Source organism: Anastrepha ludens, chromosome 6 (assembly GCF_028408465.1).
Source record: "Anastrepha ludens isolate Willacy chromosome 6, idAnaLude1.1, whole genome shotgun sequence".
In the NCBI taxonomy this organism is placed as follows: domain Eukaryota; kingdom Metazoa; phylum Arthropoda; class Insecta; order Diptera; family Tephritidae; genus Anastrepha; species Anastrepha ludens.
Genome location: NC_071502.1, coordinates 44,821,319 through 44,842,674, shown reverse-complemented (window position 1 = coordinate 44,842,674; position 21,356 = coordinate 44,821,319). Strand labels below are relative to the sequence as shown.

Genomic DNA, 21,356 nt, shown 5'->3' with positions numbered 1-21,356 from the left:
GCTTTGAAACAAACTGAGGTCACAGGACGTATGAGTAACTCAAAATTAATATGCAGCCGCATACGCCCGGGGTCGTATTGGACAACAAGGCACAGAGGCGCGCGAGGGACGTCATCAATGCATAAAATTGCAGTGGGAGTATTTATATGAAAAAATTAATAGTAAGTTGAGTATGCGTGGGTGTATCACATACAAATGTATATGAATATTTATATGTGCATAAAAAACATATATACAGGAATACGTCAGGCGTATTCCTGTGAGTCTATGCCATTCAAGCTGCGTATCCTTCGCAAGTAGCGCAATTTTTTATATGTTTCTCCTTTTTTTCTTTTCTTTTCTTTTTACAGACTGATACTGATGCGCAGTTACAATTCGATAGGTGTGCCTGTCTGTTGCGCTCATAGCGGTAAGACAAAACCAAACAACAACTCATACTAACCATTTTCATTGAACGCAATTACCGCATTCATAAAACCGCACTAATTTGCATACGTATATTGGAAGAGATAATAAAAAAAGTATAAAAAAGTCTGCAAACTTAAACAAGAAATAAAAATTGCTGTATTAACTATTCAGTTATGTATGAGCAAAAATTAAATTCTACAAAAATTGCACACTCGTCCATCACTAGGGGTATGCTGATGCAATATGCAGTAGAAGGGCGGGTTAATAAATCCTTGAAAATTTAAATGAGAAAAATATAAAGATGGTAAAAAAACAAATTTTTCCACATAATATATTTCCAACTTAAAATGAGTAAAGTATCTTAAACATTTGGTGATATCCAAATAATTTGATTTGTCTTTTACCCATCCTTCGCATTTGTGTACAGGAAATAGTCGTAGGGCCGACGCGTTATCCTAGTGGAAGGGGACTTGCTTCCTCGCCAATTGTGGTCAATTTTGCTTCAAATTGATTTAGAATCGAACTAACAGCTTTGCAGAACATGCACCGGTTGTCATTTTACTTTTTTCAATGCAATTGATTTGAGGTGAACTACGCTCATATCAGCTCTTTTCCGTCACCGACTTCGATTCAAGCCGAGCAGTTCACTGCATCGGATTTAGCTTGACCTGTTGTCTATTTTGATGAATCTGCGGTTATGAGACGGCACATCGAATACTCCTTTGAAGCTGACAAACGATTGGATATATTGGACAATTGTAAACATGGCGGCCGCCGTAGCCGAATGGGTTGGTGCGTGATTACAATTCGGAATTCACAGAGAGGTTCGAATCTCGGTGAAACACCAAAATTAAGAGAAACATTTTTCTAATAGCGGTCGCCCCTCGACAGTCAATGGCAAACCTCTGAGTGTATTTCTGCCATGAAAAAGCTTCTCATAAAAAAATATCTGCCCTTCGGAGTCGGCTTGAAACTGTAGGTCCCTCCATTTGTGGAACAACATCAAGACGCACGCCACAAATAGGAGGAGCAGCTCGGCCAAACACCCAGAAAGGGTTAAGTTTTGATATAATTTTTTCATATTCATATATTTATGTCGAACAAGAGCAAAAAGTCTCTTTAGTGTCTGCACGTTCACGCATTGTCAATGTCATACCGTATTATTTTATCGGCCATTTCTGGTGTGGTGATCTCAATAGGGCGATCACACCGTTCGGCATCAGTTGCGTTGGTACAACTAACCCGAAATCGATTACTCCCTAACCACTGATGGGTGGTGTCAAACCATAGTGAATATGCACCATAATTCTTTCAAGCTTTTTGCTTGTTTTTCGTGGTGGCTTTTTGGCGCAGAAAATATTTTTTAATGAGCACACAAAGTTTACCGTTTTCTCATTTTTAAGAAAAGAAGTTAGTAAGAAGTTTGGGTACGCTTTTATTTAAAACAGGGTTCGTAAGGTAGTATCCCGGTGTGACGAGTTCAAACAACCGACTTTTTTTTACATTTTTCGGAAGAAAAACATCTTAGAAATATCAAACAGAAATTTTAATTATTTTTAAAGTTAAAAGCAGCAGCTGCTCTGACCAATTTTAAACGCGTTTTTCTCAAAACCATGTTTTCGAAATTTCGGGGAATCACTGACTCAAAACTATTCAACCGATTTGGCTAAAAATGTAACCCGTTATTCTAGACACACATATCTAGATCGCGGACGTTTAAAATATTTAATTTTTTAATAATAAACTATTTAATTTAAACAATTTATGAAGAAAAAAAATTAGATCTTGAGAACTTTCAAAGGTTCGGGACCTAAAAAAAAGTCTACGGAATAATAATCTCTTTGAATTTTTTATTTCAGATGACTTTGGACTCTGTGTGTTTCCCCGAACCAACTCATCTTTTTTTAAGGACTCCACTTTGAAGTCAAAATTTTTTAACAAATTAATATAAAATGAACTTTAAAAAATGTCAAAACACCAATAAAAACATGTAAAAACTTTAAAACGATCGCATTTTATTTTCTTTTTGAAAAAGATTAATGAAAAAACGTCGAAATTTCGGTCGTTACACCGGACTACTACCTTAACAAGTAAAATGGATGATATGCTTACATTTTCAGTGACTTATTGACCCACCCTCGTATTTGGTACATATTTCGTTTTGTGGCAAAAAAAGTCTTTATGACTACACATTTTTTTGTACTCGTACAATGTGAAGTGTTGAGAAATTACTTCAATTTCCCAGAAATTGCTTTCTACTTTTTTCTTTGCTACGTGGCATTGTTGAGTAATATTCAATTGGATGTGGTGAATTGTGTGGGAAAGTGTTGACGTCGCAAAGTTGCGATGGCGCAACGACGGGCAACTTGATGTACGCGTGCACGAGTAATGACAGATTCTAGGGTTTATTGTTTCTAATGCATTCTTTCCAATAACACTTCTTTCACACTCTCTTGAATGACGGTGGATGATGCAAGGCCAGAGCCAGAGAAAGTAAAAGACGTGACCGATGGTAAGGTGAAAAGGAGAAGAGTTTGAAAGGAGATGCATAGCAAATTAAGAAGGCATACAATTTAAGCGAAATTGGGGTATTTTAACTGTAGTGGATAATTTAAGTACGAGCAAATTGTACTTATGGTAGACAATTCGGTGCTATTTCATAGAGAAAAGCACATACAAAATGAGAGAAAATGTGAAAAGTTAGCTAATTTAAATTTAGTACTGAATGATTTTATTGAAGCCAAATACCCGCGAGGCAATAAAATAAGGCAACTCTTTTTGTGATAAGGAACGCGAAGAACGGATATAGTTATGGAAATAAAGAGTGGGATAAGAAGAAGAATAAAACAAGACAGCGATATACAGTCATGTGAAAAATTATAGGGGCACGACCTTTGAAAAATTTCAAAACATAACTCTGCTTCAGCTTTACTAAATTGTACGAGGTTGTTTGTGTGATTGCTTGCTGGGATGCCGTTGAAGTAAAATGCAAAAGCAAAAACTTTTTGCGTCGTTTCATATTTTGATCATTTTGTGAAGTGAGTTCAATTTAGTGTTTGCGAAATAATAGGGCCACGAAAATTTAATTAATGAGGATTTTAAAGAACTACAAAGAACAAAAGTATTATATAAAAGATAGAGTGTGTGCATAAATTAAAGAGATAAGCAAATAATACAATTTATTCAACCATAATGGGCAGAGGAAAACATTGCAGCGTCCAGCTTCGAGAGCAGATAAAAGCATTGCGAAAAAAGAATTTTCATATAGACAGATAGCCGAAATATTGAACTGTTCTAAGAGAATGGTAGAAAATGCCGTAAAATACACGCCACATAAGGAACACGTGGGCGAAAAAAAAAAATATTCCCAAGCCTTGAAATCAATATAGTGAGATTTGTTAAAAAGAATCCCTTTGCAACTTTAACTGATATTAAAAGTGAATTTTCCTTAAATGTCGACACATCTACTATTCGCAAAAGACTAATTAAAAAAAATCTAGAGTCAAAAAGACCACATAAAGTACCTCTTCTGTCGAAAAACAATATTACTAAAAGGTTATTTTTTGCGAACAAGCATATCAACTGGTCAGTGCAGATATGGCGGAATGTCCTGTGGTCGGATGAGTCTAAATTTAATATGTTTTATCCTGACTGTGGTTCCCAACACGTTCGCAGACCAGTGAACACCGCTTTCAAATCGCAATATACAATTAAAACCATTAAGCATGGTGGAGTGGTGTGGGTCCGGTATACCGAATCGAGGAGAAAATGACAGCTGCGACTTATTGTACTATTTTAAATGAGGTAATGCTGCCTTATACTGAGGATAATATGCCACTTCGATGGGTGTTTCAGCAAGACAACGATCCGAAGCACACATCGAAGCTGGCCAAGAAATGGTTCTCCAATAACAAAATAAACATACTGGATTGGCCTTCTCAATCACCGGATCTAAATCCCATTGAAAACTTGTGGCAACATGTAAAGGTAGCTTTGAGAGGGAAAAAAGCGAGCAACAAAGGCCAACTCTGGTCAATAATAAAGGAAGCTTGGGAAAGTATTCCTCAGGCCACATGCCACAAGTTGGTTGACTCCATGCCTCGACGGTGCATGGCAAAGGCTGTGCAACAAAATATAAAAAGCGAAAATAATTTAATTTATAAACAATTTATAAATGTTGCACTTTTGTAGCTGTCCCTATTTTTTTCACAGCGTGAAATAGCTTCAGCTTTTAAAATTTTGTTTATTTTTATTATTTGCAAAAAATTTGAGTATTTTATTTTATTATTTTTAAGCTATATTATTGGCCTATTAAAAAATAAAACACTAACCTGAAATAACTGAAAATAATGGTTTTATTTGTATTCGTATGAAATATTTCTGTGTGTCCCTATTATTTTTCACATGACTGTAAGTACTTTTAAAATCTGGAGCCGATGTATCATTTTCCATCAAACTTTGTGCAAGATTTAAGAAAGTTCATCAAGGTTATAAAATGTTTAATCAGAATTGTTTAAAAAATTTGGGTACGCAGTTTTATAGCTCATTAAACTTTGGTAAAATAAAGTGCAAATATGAGATGGGTTAAAATTTGATTTTATCACAATTTATCAAAAATCAATAAAAAATTTCAAGAACTAAAATTGAATGGACTATAAAACTGCATACTCAAATTCAAACACTTCTAAAAATTCTGATGAGAAATTGTCTATTTTTTATAAATCTTGTACAAAGTTTGGAACTTGGATTATGATAGGTTTTGTTAGAGAATGAGCCACATTTTTTATTAATTTTAATTAATTAATTTAATCTAAACTAAAAAGCAAATACATAAGTAAAGAGTCAAAAAGTCAATAATCTCAATTTGTGTTGACTTTATAATAATTTCGAGAGGTGTATTAAGCACTTAATGTCTCGATTAAAATGCAATTTTAAATTACTAAAAATTGCAACCTTAGCTTGAGAATTCACCTTAATGAAAGTGAAACCAAAATGTTTAATTTTCCTGTGACAGATTTTCCTTTTTGTCAACCGTCCACAGATATTTATTTAGAATTTCAAATTTATTTTTGGGAAAACTTTTGCAGTTCGCTTTCTTATAACAGCAAATTTTCATCAATGTGTTTTCTCAGTTTTTTTCCACTAAAGCCATGCATAACATAACTATTTCAAAGTCTATTCGAAGAAATTTCAAATAAGACAAAGATCTGTACGCAAATTCGCCACAATACTCAGTGAGATAATCCCGATTTGTGTGAACGACGTGAAATACGACTGGGATAGTATTGATTATTCCAATATTCAATAAAGCAAATATTAAATCAAAGTCCATTAAAACGACCAAAAATTAATTAATCGGTTATCAACGAACACCGACTTAAAATTTACGTAATAATTTTCAAAAATTTCGAAACCTTGCTCACCACTGCTCGCAATTAGTGAAGAGATGAATTAAGGAAAAGAGGAAACGGGTTCTAGGATATAGGCCAGCCAATATACAAAATCCGAAAATGAGAAATATTAAAAATGACACTGATCTTGACGGCTTAAACGTCCATTATAAAAATCTTAACAAGTCATTGTTTTTAATTACGATTGATCGCTAAATATCCTCAGGGAGCATCGCAGACAACTGGCGGCGTTGATGCCGGCGTAGGATCCGTTTCATGCAAAAAATTGGCAAAAAGTTGTTCGAAGGTTTTTATGTCCGTAAAAATAAAACGGTTTTCTATACTTTTATAAGATTTTGAGTTAATTTTAAATCTTTTTAGCATAGTTCTTTAAACTAAAATATATGCCTTCCTCATTTAAGACTATCTGTGGGCTATTTATGTGATCACATTTACCTTTGCAAGTATGCACAGTTGGCTACTATTTTAATTCGATAACCTACGACAATAAAAATATTGTTTAGCCTCCAACCTTCATTAATTGTGTTACGACATCGGATGCGCTTCATACCCTCTTAGTAGATATTTATTGCCAATAATTTCTTGAAGCATTAAAGCATCTACAGGGTGATTCAACTACAAGTATATATTGAAAAATTAAATAAAATTAATGAAAGTACATTGTTTTTATTATACTAAAGCGTCAATTCAGTAAAAGTTAAAGCTTTCATAAAAGTAAAAGATTTAATAAAAGTTAAAGCTTTCATAAAAGTTAAAGCTTTCATAAAAGTTAAAGCTTTCATAAAAGTAAAAGCTTTAATAAAAGTTAAAGCTTTCATAAAAGTAAAAGCTTTAATAAAAGTTAAAGCTTTCATAAAAGTAAAATCTTTAATAAAAGTTAAAGCTTTCATAAAAGTTAAAGGTTTCATAAAAGTAAAAGCTTTGATAAAAGTAAAAGCTTTCATAAAAGTAAAACCTTTAATAAAAGTAAAAGCTTTATTAAAAGTAAAAGTTATTTTTGAGTATATACTAAAGCTTCACTAAAAACAATTACTATCTGCACTTTCGGGTAGGAAAAATCCGTGCTTGTATTACAAATCTAATACTGATTGACCGTCAAAGTTTTGAGCCGGAGCCTTTAGTGCCAAAATAGTCTACTGTGATCACAAAGAAAAGTGACATTTATAACTTTTAGAAATTGCTTTTATTATTCAAAGTCTTTTTTACTTTTTTAACTATCCACTGCAACAAACTACCGAAACCATTGTTCAAGTCGACTTCCGGAATGGCCTTCAAGGAATGCAGCTATTAGTGCTTTTTTCTACTCTTTGCCTTCTATGGTGTCAAAACGGTGTCTCCTCTTGGGCTTATAGAATAGGCAAAAGTTGCGCAGTGCTAAGTCGGGCCAAAACGATGGTTGTGGAACGAGATTTATTAAATTTTACGCGGAATACTCTCGAAAAGCCAGGCACAAAACATATTTCTAAATACTTTGACATAATCCAAAACAAGTTGCACTGTACGGCAAGATCAAATATTTTGCAAAATAAAAAAGTTTCTGATAGAGAGGACTAAAAAATATAAGTGTATTGGTGTTTTGAAAGTTTCAGCTTGAATTTTATTTAAATTTATTTATTCATATATAGACAAAAAATAACAGGGAACATTTTTGTAAAATGTACCACAAAAATACTTGTCATAAAGTTATACAAAAAGTGTCTTAATACACTAAAGCTCAAAACTCAAGTTGAAAGCCAGAAATAAGTGTGTGCAGTAACTTACTAATTTATATTAAAACTCGACCAAAACAAGTTTTTCAACACTAAAGAAATTAATCCGTACACTTTTCCGTTTTGGCTTACTTCTTATTTGTGTCCAGAATCCATTATCATAACCTTGTTACTTTTTTGTGGTGTACGGTGTTGTTAATCCAAAATTCTTTGGGACCTAATATTTGATTTCCTTGACACTTGAAAATATAATTCTTTTGTAACGTAACCTGGTTACCGAGGGCTTTTTGCACATTCATATAGTGCAAAAATTGCATACTAGTACAATTTCATACATCTTGTTTGCTCAGCAAAAATAAGGCATTATAAAATTGATAAATAACTGATTACTTTTATTATTTTATTCTTGCTAATATTGATATGTAATTTGACACAGACGTCGATAAAAGTGTCACCACCGTAAAAGAAAAAAATTGCCCGAAATGACGAGCCTGCATAGTTTAAAGAGGAAACGCCACTGTGGGGGGTCAAAAAATAATCGATTTTTGGGAATTCATTTTTGTAATATAAGTAGGAATGATTGAAAATTGACAAATTTATGTAAAAATAAACGAGTTACGAAACGAGTTAAAAAAAAATATCGTGATCTGGTGGCAGCGATACAGCAATGAATAATCATTTGAACTAAAAAAACCAACAATTTTATTAATCTACATAATAGTGGCTATCGTTGTACGTAGCCTTTTTTTTTTTTTTTTTTACAAACTGCTGGTGATTTGAATTTCGATGTGTGTTTTCACAATTTTTTGATTTTCAACAGGCCCAAAAAACTAGTTATTTTTAAACTTTTGAAAATCGGCTACTTACAACGTAGCCAATGCGATAACAAAAATTTTGAAAAAAAGAAAATTACAATCGGTTCATTAGTCTTCGAGAAATCGTTGAAATAAGAAAAACACGTTTGAAATAAAGCATCGTATCGTAAGCGCTACGAGGCCGAACCGACGGGCGCTCACTTAAGTGCACATAGAACCGGGAATAAAGCGAATTTCGCTTTAAAATTTTTACCACATTTTCTTGAGTAGTTATACTAACAATTTATACAAAAAAAAAATCAATTGTTTGGAATTTTCACAGTGGCGTTTCCCCTTAATTAATCAGAGTAGTATAATTCAAAACTGTACTGTAGTAGGACCACCCTGTTCGTTTAGTTTCACAATAAAAGCGCAAGCAAAGTAAACAATAACGCATACAATACGCTATTTCATCATAACAGCGTCAACCAAATACTCAATTGCATTGAGATCATCGAGAAAAATACAAAATAAAACTTGACTAATGCAGTAAAATTGAAATCACCAGGGAAATGTGCAATTTTATACAACACACCTTCCATTTTAGATGAGCACAAGGAGCGCAAGTAAGCCAGCAACAGTTCAGAATAAACAAAATTTAGCCAAAAACGTACACATTTAAATATTTGTATGTACATATTTGCGTAAACATAGAAAGAACAAACGAAGTAACCTAAAACCAAAATGCTATAAAATGTATGAATCATATCACAAAGTACATAGCAGATAATCGAAAGCATTGTGTGGTCAGCTGAAATATTAAAAACCCACAACAAATAAACGAAATTAAATTAAAAAATGTACACCAATTCAATATAAATTTTATACCATTTAGTTCTTCTATTCTATATTTACTGCTTCTGGCACATTTTTTAAAAACAAAATTGTGCAGTGGTGGGATTTTCATTTGTATTGCTACCAACTGTTAGTAGTTGAAAAATAAGCGATCCAAGCGAGTAGATGCTTTTATTATTTGGCATTTATTCATCTCTGGTCTGCAGCTGTTTGAAAAGAAGCAATTGGAAAAGCAACAATTATGTACAGTCTGGTAACAAAGTGCTGATTTGTACAACAAAGTCAAATGATTATGTATGAATATATATTTTTTAAAGTTTGTCCGAAATTCAAAAAAAGTTGATGAATTTTCTTCAGATTTCCTAATTTTTTATTCAGAACTTATATATTTTTTTGTGATATGCAATTTTATGGCCCATTTAATTCACGTACAGCAAAGTGAAAATTTAAAATATAGGTTATAAAAAAAAATGTCCAAACTCACTGTGCCAAAATCAAACAAGCCTACAAACCTTAAAGTAAAACTGTAAAAATTAAATCATACTACCTGCTTAGGGAAGGGATCATCTTTTTATACAAACATTTTTTTTAAACATTTGTATTATTGTTTGTGGTAAATAAAATTTGCTTTATTTTAATAATTTTTATTTTTTATATTTTTATATTTTTTTTTATTTTCTTTTAATCTTCTTTAATTTTTAACCTTTTTCTATAGCACTAATATCTTTAATCCTCTTTTTTTTACCTTTTCTGTTACTTTCATTTCTTATTCTATTAATTTTTTATTTTTATTTTATTTCTTTTATTTTTTTTTTTTTATTTTTTTTTTAATCTTTTTTTTAATTTTGCTATAGTTTGTTTAATTGTGTAAATATTTTTTTTTATTTTTGTTTTTATTTTTTTACATTTTTTTATTTTATTTATATATTTTTTTAATTTTGATTTTTTTTTTTTTTTAATTTTTAATTTTTAACTTTTAAAACTTTTTTTTTAAATTTAGAATTTTTTTCTAATTTTTAAACTTGTTTTTTAATTTTAGAACTTTTTTCAGTTTTTAAAACTCTTTAAATTTTTTTCTTTAAATTTGTATAACTTTTTTTTATTTTTAAAACTTTTTTTATTTTACTTTTTCAAACTGCCTTTTCATTTTTTTAATTCATTTCTGAATTCTTTTTTCGATCAATGTTTCAAATGAAAACTTGAAAATAAAAAAACAATTTTAATTATACCTAACTTCTTATGGAATCTAAATTTGATAAATGAACTTGATTTTGAAAGCACCTCTGTCTCTGTGGCGAGTGTTTTTTCAAAAATTATTTATTTATTCATTAATATCTATTTTGTCCCCTTCAAAGTAATCCCCATGAGATATTATGCACTTGTGCCAACGTTTTTTCCAGTCTTCGAAGCACTTCAAAAAATCATTTTTTTTTTTTTATCTTGTTTAGCTTCTCCTTTGATGCCGTCTTTATCTCGTCTATCGTAGCGTAGCGTCGTACTTTCATGGGTCTCTTCAGTTTCGGGACCAAAACAAGGCCCGGGGGCCAGATCTGGGGAATACGGTGACTGTGGCATCATTAGATTGTTGTTTTTGGCCAAAAAGTCGCGCACAAGCAACGATGTGTGAGCAGGGGCGTTATCGTGATGCAAAATCCAATTTTTGTTTTTCCACAAATCCGGGCGTTTCTGGCGGATTGCGCTTAACTTGCAGGTAATATTCCCTATTGACCGTTTTACCCTGTGGCAATAACTCATGATGCACAACGCCCCTGCAATCGAAGAAAACGGTAAGCAAAACTTTTACATTCGACCGAACTTGGCGCGCTTTTTTCGGTCTTGGTTCATGCGGCAGCTTCCATTGGGATGATTAAGCTTTGGTTTCCACGTCATAACCATAAACCCACGATTGGTCACCAGTTATGTCCCTCTGGAGCAAATTTGGGTCGTCGCGGACAGAGTCCAACATCTCATGAGCAATGTTCATGCGATGCTGCTTTTGGTAGAAATTGAGCAGTTTTGGTACGAATTTTGCGGGGACCCGTCTCATGCCCAAATCATTGAAAAAAATCTAATGGCATGAGCCAATCGATATGTCTAGGTCCTCAGCCATTTCTCTAACGGTGATTCGACGATTCGCCAATACCCTTTTCTTCACTTCATCAATTTTTTCGTCTGTTGTTGAAGTGCTCGGGCGTCCGGCATGCTTTTCGTCGGTCACATCTTCTCGGCCTTCTGAAAACATTTTGTACCACCGATAAACGTTGCTTTGGTTCAACGGATCTTCTCTGTATGACACAGTCAACATTCGGAATGCATCCGTGCACTTAATTTCGTTTTTGACATAAAATTTGATACAGGTTCTTTGATCCATCTTTTTGAATAGGTAAAAATCGAAGAAGAACCGAAACACGTGCAAGCAAAGCAGCTGTGAACAATTAACTGAACATTCCAAATGGCCGAACTCGTCGGCATGAGTGAGAGACATGAGTACCAACATATCGCCACAAAAGCATCGAAATTCGAATATACGTAACCTGCGAAAATTCAAAATTTGCGATACTTTTTGGAAACACCTCGTACATTTCAGAGATTTTATCGGGATGCTTCGGAACTTTTAGAACATGTTTGTAACATAATCGGAGGAAACTGATTGCTGTTCGAAACATTTACAATTTTCCACTGTGAGTGTCCTCATCTACCCACAGTGTCCTTATTCACATCTAAATCGAAAGAGGTCAATCTGGTACTTGAAATAGACAACAGTTGCAGTTCAACTTCGACTACAAACAGTCCACGTATTAAAACATGATCATAAATTTCCAGTGGACGGTACTTGATGCAACAGAAAATAAATGTTGTTGGCATCGTTCAAAGCACTGACATGTTAGGCAAAAGAATATAAACCTATTCGCATTTTTCGAGTAAAAATTTTTCAGTAAGAAATTTGCGAGAATTCTTGAGAATTTGCTCTGAAAATTGCAAAATGTGTAACGACTATAAAGATTTCATGGTGCGCAATTCACAAAGGTTAAAAAAATGGAAAACTGGGAATTATGCTGCGATCTAAGTATGTATAGGCGCAAATTTATCTTATGTTAACTTTTATCTATTTATTTTTCTTTTTCACTACAGATTTTTCACAATTCAACTATCCAGTAAAAACTTGCAACTTCTTCTCAAAATGAAATGGCTTTTTGCTCTCTCAATTTCTCCTTCCTTGCGAATTCTTTGGGTACGAGAGCAGCAAAACGTGATAGTTAGTTGCAATTCGTACAAGGTGACGCAAAATTAATCATCCACTTTTATTTTTGAATAGTTTATTTTTTAAATTTCTATAAAAAGGAATGATTTTGATTAATGGAAATATTTATTTTAACCCTTATGTGTCTCATTCTTGGCACTAGCTGTCTAATACACTAATGTCAAATATGGTTCACGTACAATCAATCTTCCGGGCGATTAATGTTGTGCCTGTAATGTGTATGCCTGATTATTTTAACTGTACTAACTTTTTACTACACAGGAAAAACTTAGTACTTACTTACTGCACAGGAAAAAGTTATCGACTTTTTGACGCAGTGGTTTGGCTGGTACATTGCGTAGTTAAATTCTTTAGTAATTAAAATTATTTCACAATTAAAATAAATAACAGCCGTGGCTAGGCAAATAAACAATTTGGCGATTAATATTCTATTATCTCTTCTAAACGGTGGTTAAGTTTCAAGGACCGGTGTTGATTTTGAATAAAATACAATTTTTTTAGGAAATTACTGTCATTTCTCTTTATTATGATAATATTAGTATGGCTCAATTCCGTGTGGAACAAAATATTGGTCAAATAGCCGCCGCGGCCTCGGCGGCACACCTCCAAAGAGCACCAAATGCAAATAGTTCCTTATCTATTTTTGTATTGTGATTAACTAACATTGGATTTTATTAACTTTCACCCCCATCTGCAATTACCGCATTTTGGCAATACCTTGTATTTTTTTTTAATTTATCATCATGAGAGGTATTCACCAAATAGAGAAGGTGGCTTGGTACTTGGGCAAAAGAGCTGATTAGCTCAAAGCAACAACAAAATACACTTAAAGTTGAAGTACCACTTATTTGTTCTTCTGGTCGCTAAAAAGGTTGTTTAATTTCAGTGGTAAGTTTGACACAGTTATAATGCAACCCTGCTTTATACCCTTATAGTTTTGTTTTCGCTGCAAACAATTAGGCTCAAGTTGATTTCAACAATTTTTCAATTTAAATTATACATTTTAACAACCAAATACAGTGACTTGCCTTCCATATCTGCAAATAGTACCCTCCAATGTACTCGTAAAACTTATTTTATTTTCAATCAACATAGCATCTCTTCAAAATTTAAATGTGAAAATGTTAACATGAAAGGAAATGTGAGATGTTAAATTTTTAGCTCTCGTTAATATTGCCACACTGTTAAAAAGCGCGCTCACTAAACTCAGTTACACTGGACACTTTCCGCCAGTATGCCAGATATTTTGCTCATCTTGGCGAATACCCTCATTATTTCTCATCCAGCTATATATTACGACTACAATCACCTTCTAGTTATTTCTTATTGGCGCTGTTTACATAATTTACAAGTGGCCTTTGGCGATGCGCCAAAAAATGTAATTCGAAAATCACATTATTGGAACTTATATGCGGCAATGGTACAGCTTTATTTTCGTATTTTCTTGTAGCAAAAGAAAATATTTTATTTTAAACTATTATTTTTGCATAGTAGGTACCCAGACGAGCTTATCATATAAAGGCATAAGAGCTTGATCACTTAGCTAAGATAGAGTAAACAAAGTTTTATTTTTGTACATATATATTTTTGGACGAGACACAGTTTATAGCAAATAATAATTTGCATTTATTTCATTTAAGTTTTTGTAATTTTATTCTTCAGCTAAAATTTTTGCAAAATCAAAATGACAAAAACAACCAAATTAATATTGGCAACTGGTCAACTAATGTACTATATAGAAAATTGCTCACTTACAATTTGGCGTGGAAAGCAGAAAATTACAAATCATGTAAAATAAGATATTATTTATAAAAATGTATAAATTTGAGGACTGTATATTGTTGGACAAGAATGGTGTTGAGATAAATTGAAAATCATATTTATAGTCAGATTTGATTTTTATTTTTTTTTTTTGTCGGGACAACTAGCAAGTGCAGCACTCAGACATTAATTAAGTCCATTGTACTACACTTGGATTCCCTTTTACTTTTCTTTAAATCTACCCGATCTCCGAAGAAATCTGAGTAGATCTTGTGGTGCCAAGGAGCCAAGATGGTCGCTTCTTAACACATCAGTGCCAAAGACCTCAAACCTGATTCGAGCGAAGGCCGGGCAGACGCACAAAAAGTGGTCCGCCGTCTCATCCTCCTCTTCACAAGCTGGGCAGAGTACACTGTCTGAGATGCCCAACCTTTCCATGTGCTTCGCCCACAGAAAGTGGCCCATCATTAGTCCAACCAGTCGATCGAACATGACAGGTAACATCAGTTTAGTCCATCTGCAGCCTCTCTCAGCCTGCCAAGCTCGCTTGTGGGTGGTAGTTACCCATTTGCTAACCGTGGCTGTGATGGCCGCAGAAGGGAGTGGCAAAACGGACTCTGGGCCAAAGAAGTTGGCCTCGGGACCCATGTTAGCATCGAGCTATTATGTCTATCGACATAGTTCAGCCTGGATTTACAGGACTTGACTACCCCTGATAAGGTTGGAGGGCTGTCTAAGGCCTAAGCGCAGCTTGGCTGTCGCTGCAGACACATATAGATCTGCCTCTCTATCGTTTTCCCACGACAAAGTTCATCGCTTCGTGAACTACATACACCTCCGCTTGAAACACAGATGCATGCATTCCAAGAGCAAAGTGCAGTTTTGTCCCGCTGTATTTCACGTAGACCCCAGAGCCGGAGCCATGCTCGGTCCTGGAGCCATCCGTAAAATGCGAAAACAGTGTTTGCTGGACTCATTTTCTGAGTCTTCCCACAACTGAGCCTCTAGTAGCACTACACTGTATCTCTTTTCAAGTGCGACTCTTGATGGTATGGAGTCAAGGGGCATGGAGAGAATCGTTGGATCGACGTCCATACCTTCTCTGTGTTTCAATGCCGGACACGGGCCGTACTAGTTCCCATTGTGTTTCAGCCTGCAGTTAGCCTTCAAGGTCTCTCCTTGGATGAAAGCATCAAGTGGTGGTAAACCAATCAGAGCATCTAATGCCGAACCTTAAGTAGTCGGAAAAGCTCCGGTACAACAGATGGCCACAGTGCGTTGTAGTCTCGATAAGGTCCTCCAGACTCCCACGAGAGAGAGTCTACTCATCCAGACCACTGATGCATAAGTGATAATAGGTCCTATCATAGCCGTGTAGATCCATAGGACCTTGCTAAGAGAAAGACCCCATGTTTTCCCAAAGACACCTTTGCACTGCCAGAAAGCTGTCAGTGCTTTGGATGTCTTTGTTTCAACGTGTGATTTCCATAGGAGCTTACTATCGAGGATTACTCCAAGATATTTAATTTCCTTGGATAGCTGGATTGTGACTCCTTTTAGCTTAGGCAGAACGAGTCCATCAAGCTTCCTCCTTCTGGTGAAGAGGACAATACGAGTCTTGGCAGGATTTGCCGATAGCCCATTCGCCCAGCACAAAGTGTCAATCAGACCCAGAGTTTACTGCACTTTCCTGCAGATGTTCATAAGCGAAGAGCCTGTTACCAAAGAAGCAACATCGTCCGCCACAGTCGACCACAAACGCAATCGTGTAACAGCTTCACAGGAAGGTTTGGCGTTGTTTAATCGCAATATGGAGGAGTTTTTTCGCCGTTTTGTAACCGTGGACGAAGCATGGATCCATCACCACACACCAGAGACCAAACAACAGTCGAAACAGTGGGTTTCTAAGGGTGAATTGGCTTAATAAGCACACGAAATTCAGTTTTTTCCATTTTCTCCTCAAATTACTGGGTAGTCTGATAAAGGTAGCTGTAAAACACAAACTAACTGACGCAGCACGTTCAAATTTTGACAGAAGTCATCTGACAGATGCCTGTTGACAGGAGCAGTATTTCTTTTTCAGTAAAGAGGTCAGAAATACAAAAAAAGTCACGGACTTATTGACCCGCCCTCGTATATTCTCTGACTAACACACAGTAACAGTTGTTCAGCATTTTAAAATAGATCATTTCATTTACTACTCTGTTAGTGCCAAATGTCAATCAAAGCAAAACTCAATCGATTGCCAGTCAGATGGTTATGTCTCTTCCACAGTTACCAACTGGCAGCTGTCAATGGTTAATTGAGCTCAAATGCTCCAACTTTTCACATCCCTCTCAATGACTTGCTTTGGTGAACGACAAAGGGTTAAACAGTAACACGGGATTGAAGGAAAAATTGAAATAATCACATACCCTTAACTTTTTTCTTTGTTTACAAAGCCCTACAATAGCTCATGAGCGATGTATGTATCACACACAGGAGGTAGGTTTCTATTAGAAGCTATCCTTTTTGTATAAATTTTTACATTTTAGGCAATAGAGGCTAGTACTAACTTCGCCAGCAACATGCATGTGGATTGCCGTAGAATGTTGCTTTGATTGTCAAAAGAGAAGAAACATCAAATTTTTTGAGCATCGCCCCAGAAGCAATTAGCAAATTTTGGCATGGAAAGTGTTTTTAAACAAATTAATACACATACCTATAAATAAATATGTATATTGGCACCAAAAAATATAAAATATATTTACTCACACTCTTTGCTTAAAAATACCATATCCTCGGAGTATTCGCACTCAGGCACTCACAAACGAACTGTCAGTTGTCGCTCAATTTTAAATGACATGTGACAAATCGTATTTTAAATAGGTATGAAAAAATGTTGCTGGCATGTTGCACAGTATTTTCAGGGCATGAACTGAGTACTAGTTTTATGAAATTTCACGCATATTTCACTGCAATGCAATTTGTATGGATTTTGACAGCCATTTTACTTTAAACGCGATGGTACGAAAGATCTTGACAAAAATCAAAGCGGTTTTTGAGCGATTTAAAACTTGCACTTCATTGTACTAAAATTGAATGTACCTACATATTCATACCCACAAGTTTACTAAAGATTTTGGTTAAAAAGTTGAAAATTTTGATGACAAATTTTTGAAATTTTGTTAAATTTTTGAAATTTATAAAATTTTTGTGAATTTTGTAAAAATTTTGGAACTTTGATTTATAAGCTTTTCAGCGTGAAAAATATAGCGACCATTGTAAAAAGATAAGGGACTGTACATGAGTACATACACAGAGTGTTATAAAAAATATATAAAAATTTATATATTTGAGGAGTATGAGGGAGGAGGAGTATGGGCTAAAAGAAGCAAAAAGGTCTTAAAAACATGGGACGTCAAACTACCGGCTGTGAAAATATGGCTAGTTATTATTTTTCAACTCCCTTTTACTTGGCTATTCCTATCAAACAAAGTTCATTGCTGTTTTGCGAAATGTTTATATTTAAATACAAACAAAGAACATCAGCGGCCAAGGCTTACGAGTTGAATATAAAAAAAAATTATCCATTATCGAGAGTAATAGACGTACCAATCAGCAGTAAGAGCAATAATCCTTCAATATCCTTTTTACTGGCATACTTCGAGGCTGAGTTCATACGAAACGGAGTTATTATTGTAATTTTCAGAATACACAGAATAGGCATGTTTTGGCAGACGAAAATTCCCATGCACTAATAGATTCTGGGCATCAGACACGCATTCCCTTAGACATATGGATGGGTATTATAGGCGGCAAGTATCTAGGTTCTGTCCTTTTACCAAACCGTTTAACAGGCGCTATTTACCTAAACTTTCTTTTGGACAACATTCCTTTGTTGTGGTTCGAGTATGACGATATCATATTTTTCCACTGGAGTTAGAGAGCACTTACGCCAAACTTTTCCACGTAGCTGAGTAGGAAGGGGCGAGAACCTGTATCATATCCTGTTAGATCACCTGATTTAAACCATCTAGGCTTCTTTTTTTAAGATATTGAAATATATTAGTCTATTATAATTCTTCAAGAGCTACAGCTACGAAGTCACCAAAAATTACAACAAATCCCAACTACTGAAAAAATTTCAAAAGAGGATTTCGAATGTCCTTCAGACAAATATTTTGTGTCAGCATATTTTAGAAATTTTTTTGTTTCTTTTTTGAGATACAGATTGTGCTAGGTTATTTAATCAATTTCCATATTATAATGCAACTTTTGAACATAATTTTTCTACAGTTTCATTGCAAAATATTCAATATTAACCCTCCGTTGGACACCTTTTTTAAAACCTTCCTGTTCGATAATACTTTTTATAAGCTAATACTCACAAAACAAGAGAAAATTAAATTCTTGGAAGCTTAAGTCGTTAGTTATAATAGAAATATGAAAAAGGGTTACTCGAGTGACAGTGAATATGCGGAGGTGTTTCTTAATGTATTCCTGGGAGACTTTTTTCCATTTCTCAATTTTTCATAGAACTTGGAAGCCAAAACACTGATTTTCGTTAAAATAAAATGTTGTTGTAAGATAAATAATTATTACAAATTACCTCTTGGGTACCTGGCTGATTACGTGAAGAAGTGTTTTGTATTGTAGATCTTAAGTTATGTCATACACGGACTTCAAAAATAGCAAATTTCAGAAAAACGCTTTAAAGTCGAGCAGGTGTAGAAACCCAGACTGGAGCTAAGGATGCTCTAATACTCATAACTTCGTCAATTTTTCTCCGATTCACTTGAAATTTGTACACAATATTTCTTATTCGTTTAAAAATAATGGCAAAAAAAAATCGAATACATTATCTGCCACCTTAGGGGTTATATACAGTTAGAAGGCCGAAAAAAGATAATTTTCCAGATTTTAAAAATTTGTTCACATACGAGGTGTATACCTATGAAATGAGACTTTTTTCAATTTCAAACGTTTATTAACAAAAAATGGTTACAAATTTAATCTTCAAAATAATAGCCAGCGCTAGCGACACATTTTTCCCATCTCTCAGGCAATTTGTGGATACCGCGCCAAAAAAATTGGCTGTCTTTGGCAGCAAACCAATCATCGAGCCATTTTTCGCCTTCTTCGTGAGAATTGAAGCGCTGCTCGGAAAGTGCGTGGCCCATCGATGCAAACAAATGATAGTCGGAAGGCGCCAAGTCCGGTGAGTAAGCTGCATGCACCGGCGGTTCCCAATCGTACGTCTCGTGTAGCACTGTTCAAATCGGCTAATTGTTGGTAGCGTGCACCGTCAACTGTTTCACCTGGTTTTAATACCTCGTACCAAATCGTACCACGCTGATTCCAGAAAACATATAGCATTGCCTTGCAGCCGAAGCGATTTGGTCTGGACGTTGTTTTTGGCTTGTGGCCAGGCGCACCATACGATAGTTTACGCATGGGATCGGAGAAATACAACCGTTTTTCATCACCCGTAACGATTCGATGCAAAAAAATACTTTCTTTTGAACCGGAAGAGCAACATTTCACAAGTGGTTTAACGATGTCCGCAAATTTGACATTTTTAAGAGCATTGTTGTATGAAACGACAGACGAAAAAAAACAAGACATTTGGGAAGGTTTAAGAATACTCCTAGCGACATCTATAGACTAATAGCTGAAAGTCTCAGCTATTGTTATCTTTTAGCTGTATTTTAAGTCTTAGTAATAGTAAAACTATTTATTTGGAAAGGAGCTACAGCTGGTCTCGGGGAGCTCCTCTCAAAAAAGACGTCTTGCTGTGACCACTACATATATCTCTGAACTGGATGCTCTAAAATGAAAAAAAAAACCAACAGATTTCGTTAAAGTAATGTTAAATCTAGTAATTAATTGAAGGAATAAGCAACTACATTTGTTTGACAAAGTTTCTCAAAAAAAAATATCGATGTCTGATCAAAATTTCGCCCTTAAATTGTTTAATACTACAAAGGTGAATGTCTGTACGTTGTCCGCGCATCACTACGAAACGACAACACCAAATGACGTAAAAATTTGTATACATTCATATTTTCACCCAATGAAGGTTATAGGCATATTTTTATGATGGAACTCCCTTCCCAGAGCCCCCAGGCCGCGCCACACTCTCATTCGTCACTAATAACCGAATATTTTCTTAAATTTAATCTAAAAAATCTTAGTTTTTCCTATCTCCCACTATTTATAGCACACTCTAGACTTCATAATCCGCATAAGCTGTTCAACTATGACCCAAATGCAAAGTTCAAAAACGGTTTGAGATAGAAAATAATTTTGCTTGATATTTTTCTGATTGGCTCTTTTGATTTTATTCAACGAGGCATAGCAACGGATGCCGGGTATTTTAATATTATGGTTATTAATAAAAAATTATTTTCTATGAAATTATTGTTTGTAATTCTTTTATATACATAACCTAAATCCCTCAAAACTACTCCTATGCGAGCGGGGCCGCGGGTTAAAGATAGTTGTTTATAAAAAAAAATACTTATCGGTAAGAAAAAATCTTAATTACTCAAAAATATATTTAAGAAGCTCGTGTTGAAATTTGAGACTAATCAGCGTAGCCGTTTTCGAGAGATGTTGGTCACCGACTTTGAAAACACCATTTTGAGAAAAACGCGTTTAAAGTTTGAAAAGCACTTTTCAAACACTCTGAAACAAATTTTCAAATTTGCGTCTAACTCGAAAATATTCACCGGAACGATATTAAATTTTCTGTGCGTATTCTTAAATAGATGTACGTTAAGAAAAAAAAAAAATAAATAAATCGATTTTTTGAAAACTCTAACTGTAAATAACCCCTTAAACAATAGCTTTGTTTCAGTGATAAACAAACGTTTGGTTTTTAAGAATTTTCTCAGATCACTTTTTAATTAACTAAAATAAAATTTAATTATAAAATTAATATTCCACTTAAATGTTTGGTGGCTATTTCGATTATTTTTTCATAGCATCCAACATATTCTAACCTTTAAATTTACTTAATATATTCCTCCTTCTTTCGATCATCTCACACAGAGATAATGAACGAAATGCTAAGAAGGAACGAAAATTACAATTCAGTTAAACTTACACTGCTAGTTTAGATTTATTTTCAAATTATAATTATGCAGATTAAATGATCAAATCCTCAAATCTT

The 21,356-nt window shown here is 34.3% G+C and overlaps 1 protein-coding gene and 1 long non-coding RNA gene across 2 annotated transcripts in view; one reads left to right on the top strand and one right to left on the bottom strand.

Annotated features, from left to right (window-relative positions):
* LOC128867415 (protein FAM13A) overlaps positions 1–21,356 on the bottom strand; it is a 211,410-nt gene that overhangs the window by 149,702 nt on the left and 40,352 nt on the right. The window lies entirely within an intron of this gene.
* Positions 5–2,335, top strand: LOC128867416 (uncharacterized). Its single transcript, XR_008454988.1, has 3 exons — positions 5–161; positions 351–409; positions 2,268–2,335. It is a non-coding gene; the product is annotated as an uncharacterized LOC128867416 (long non-coding RNA).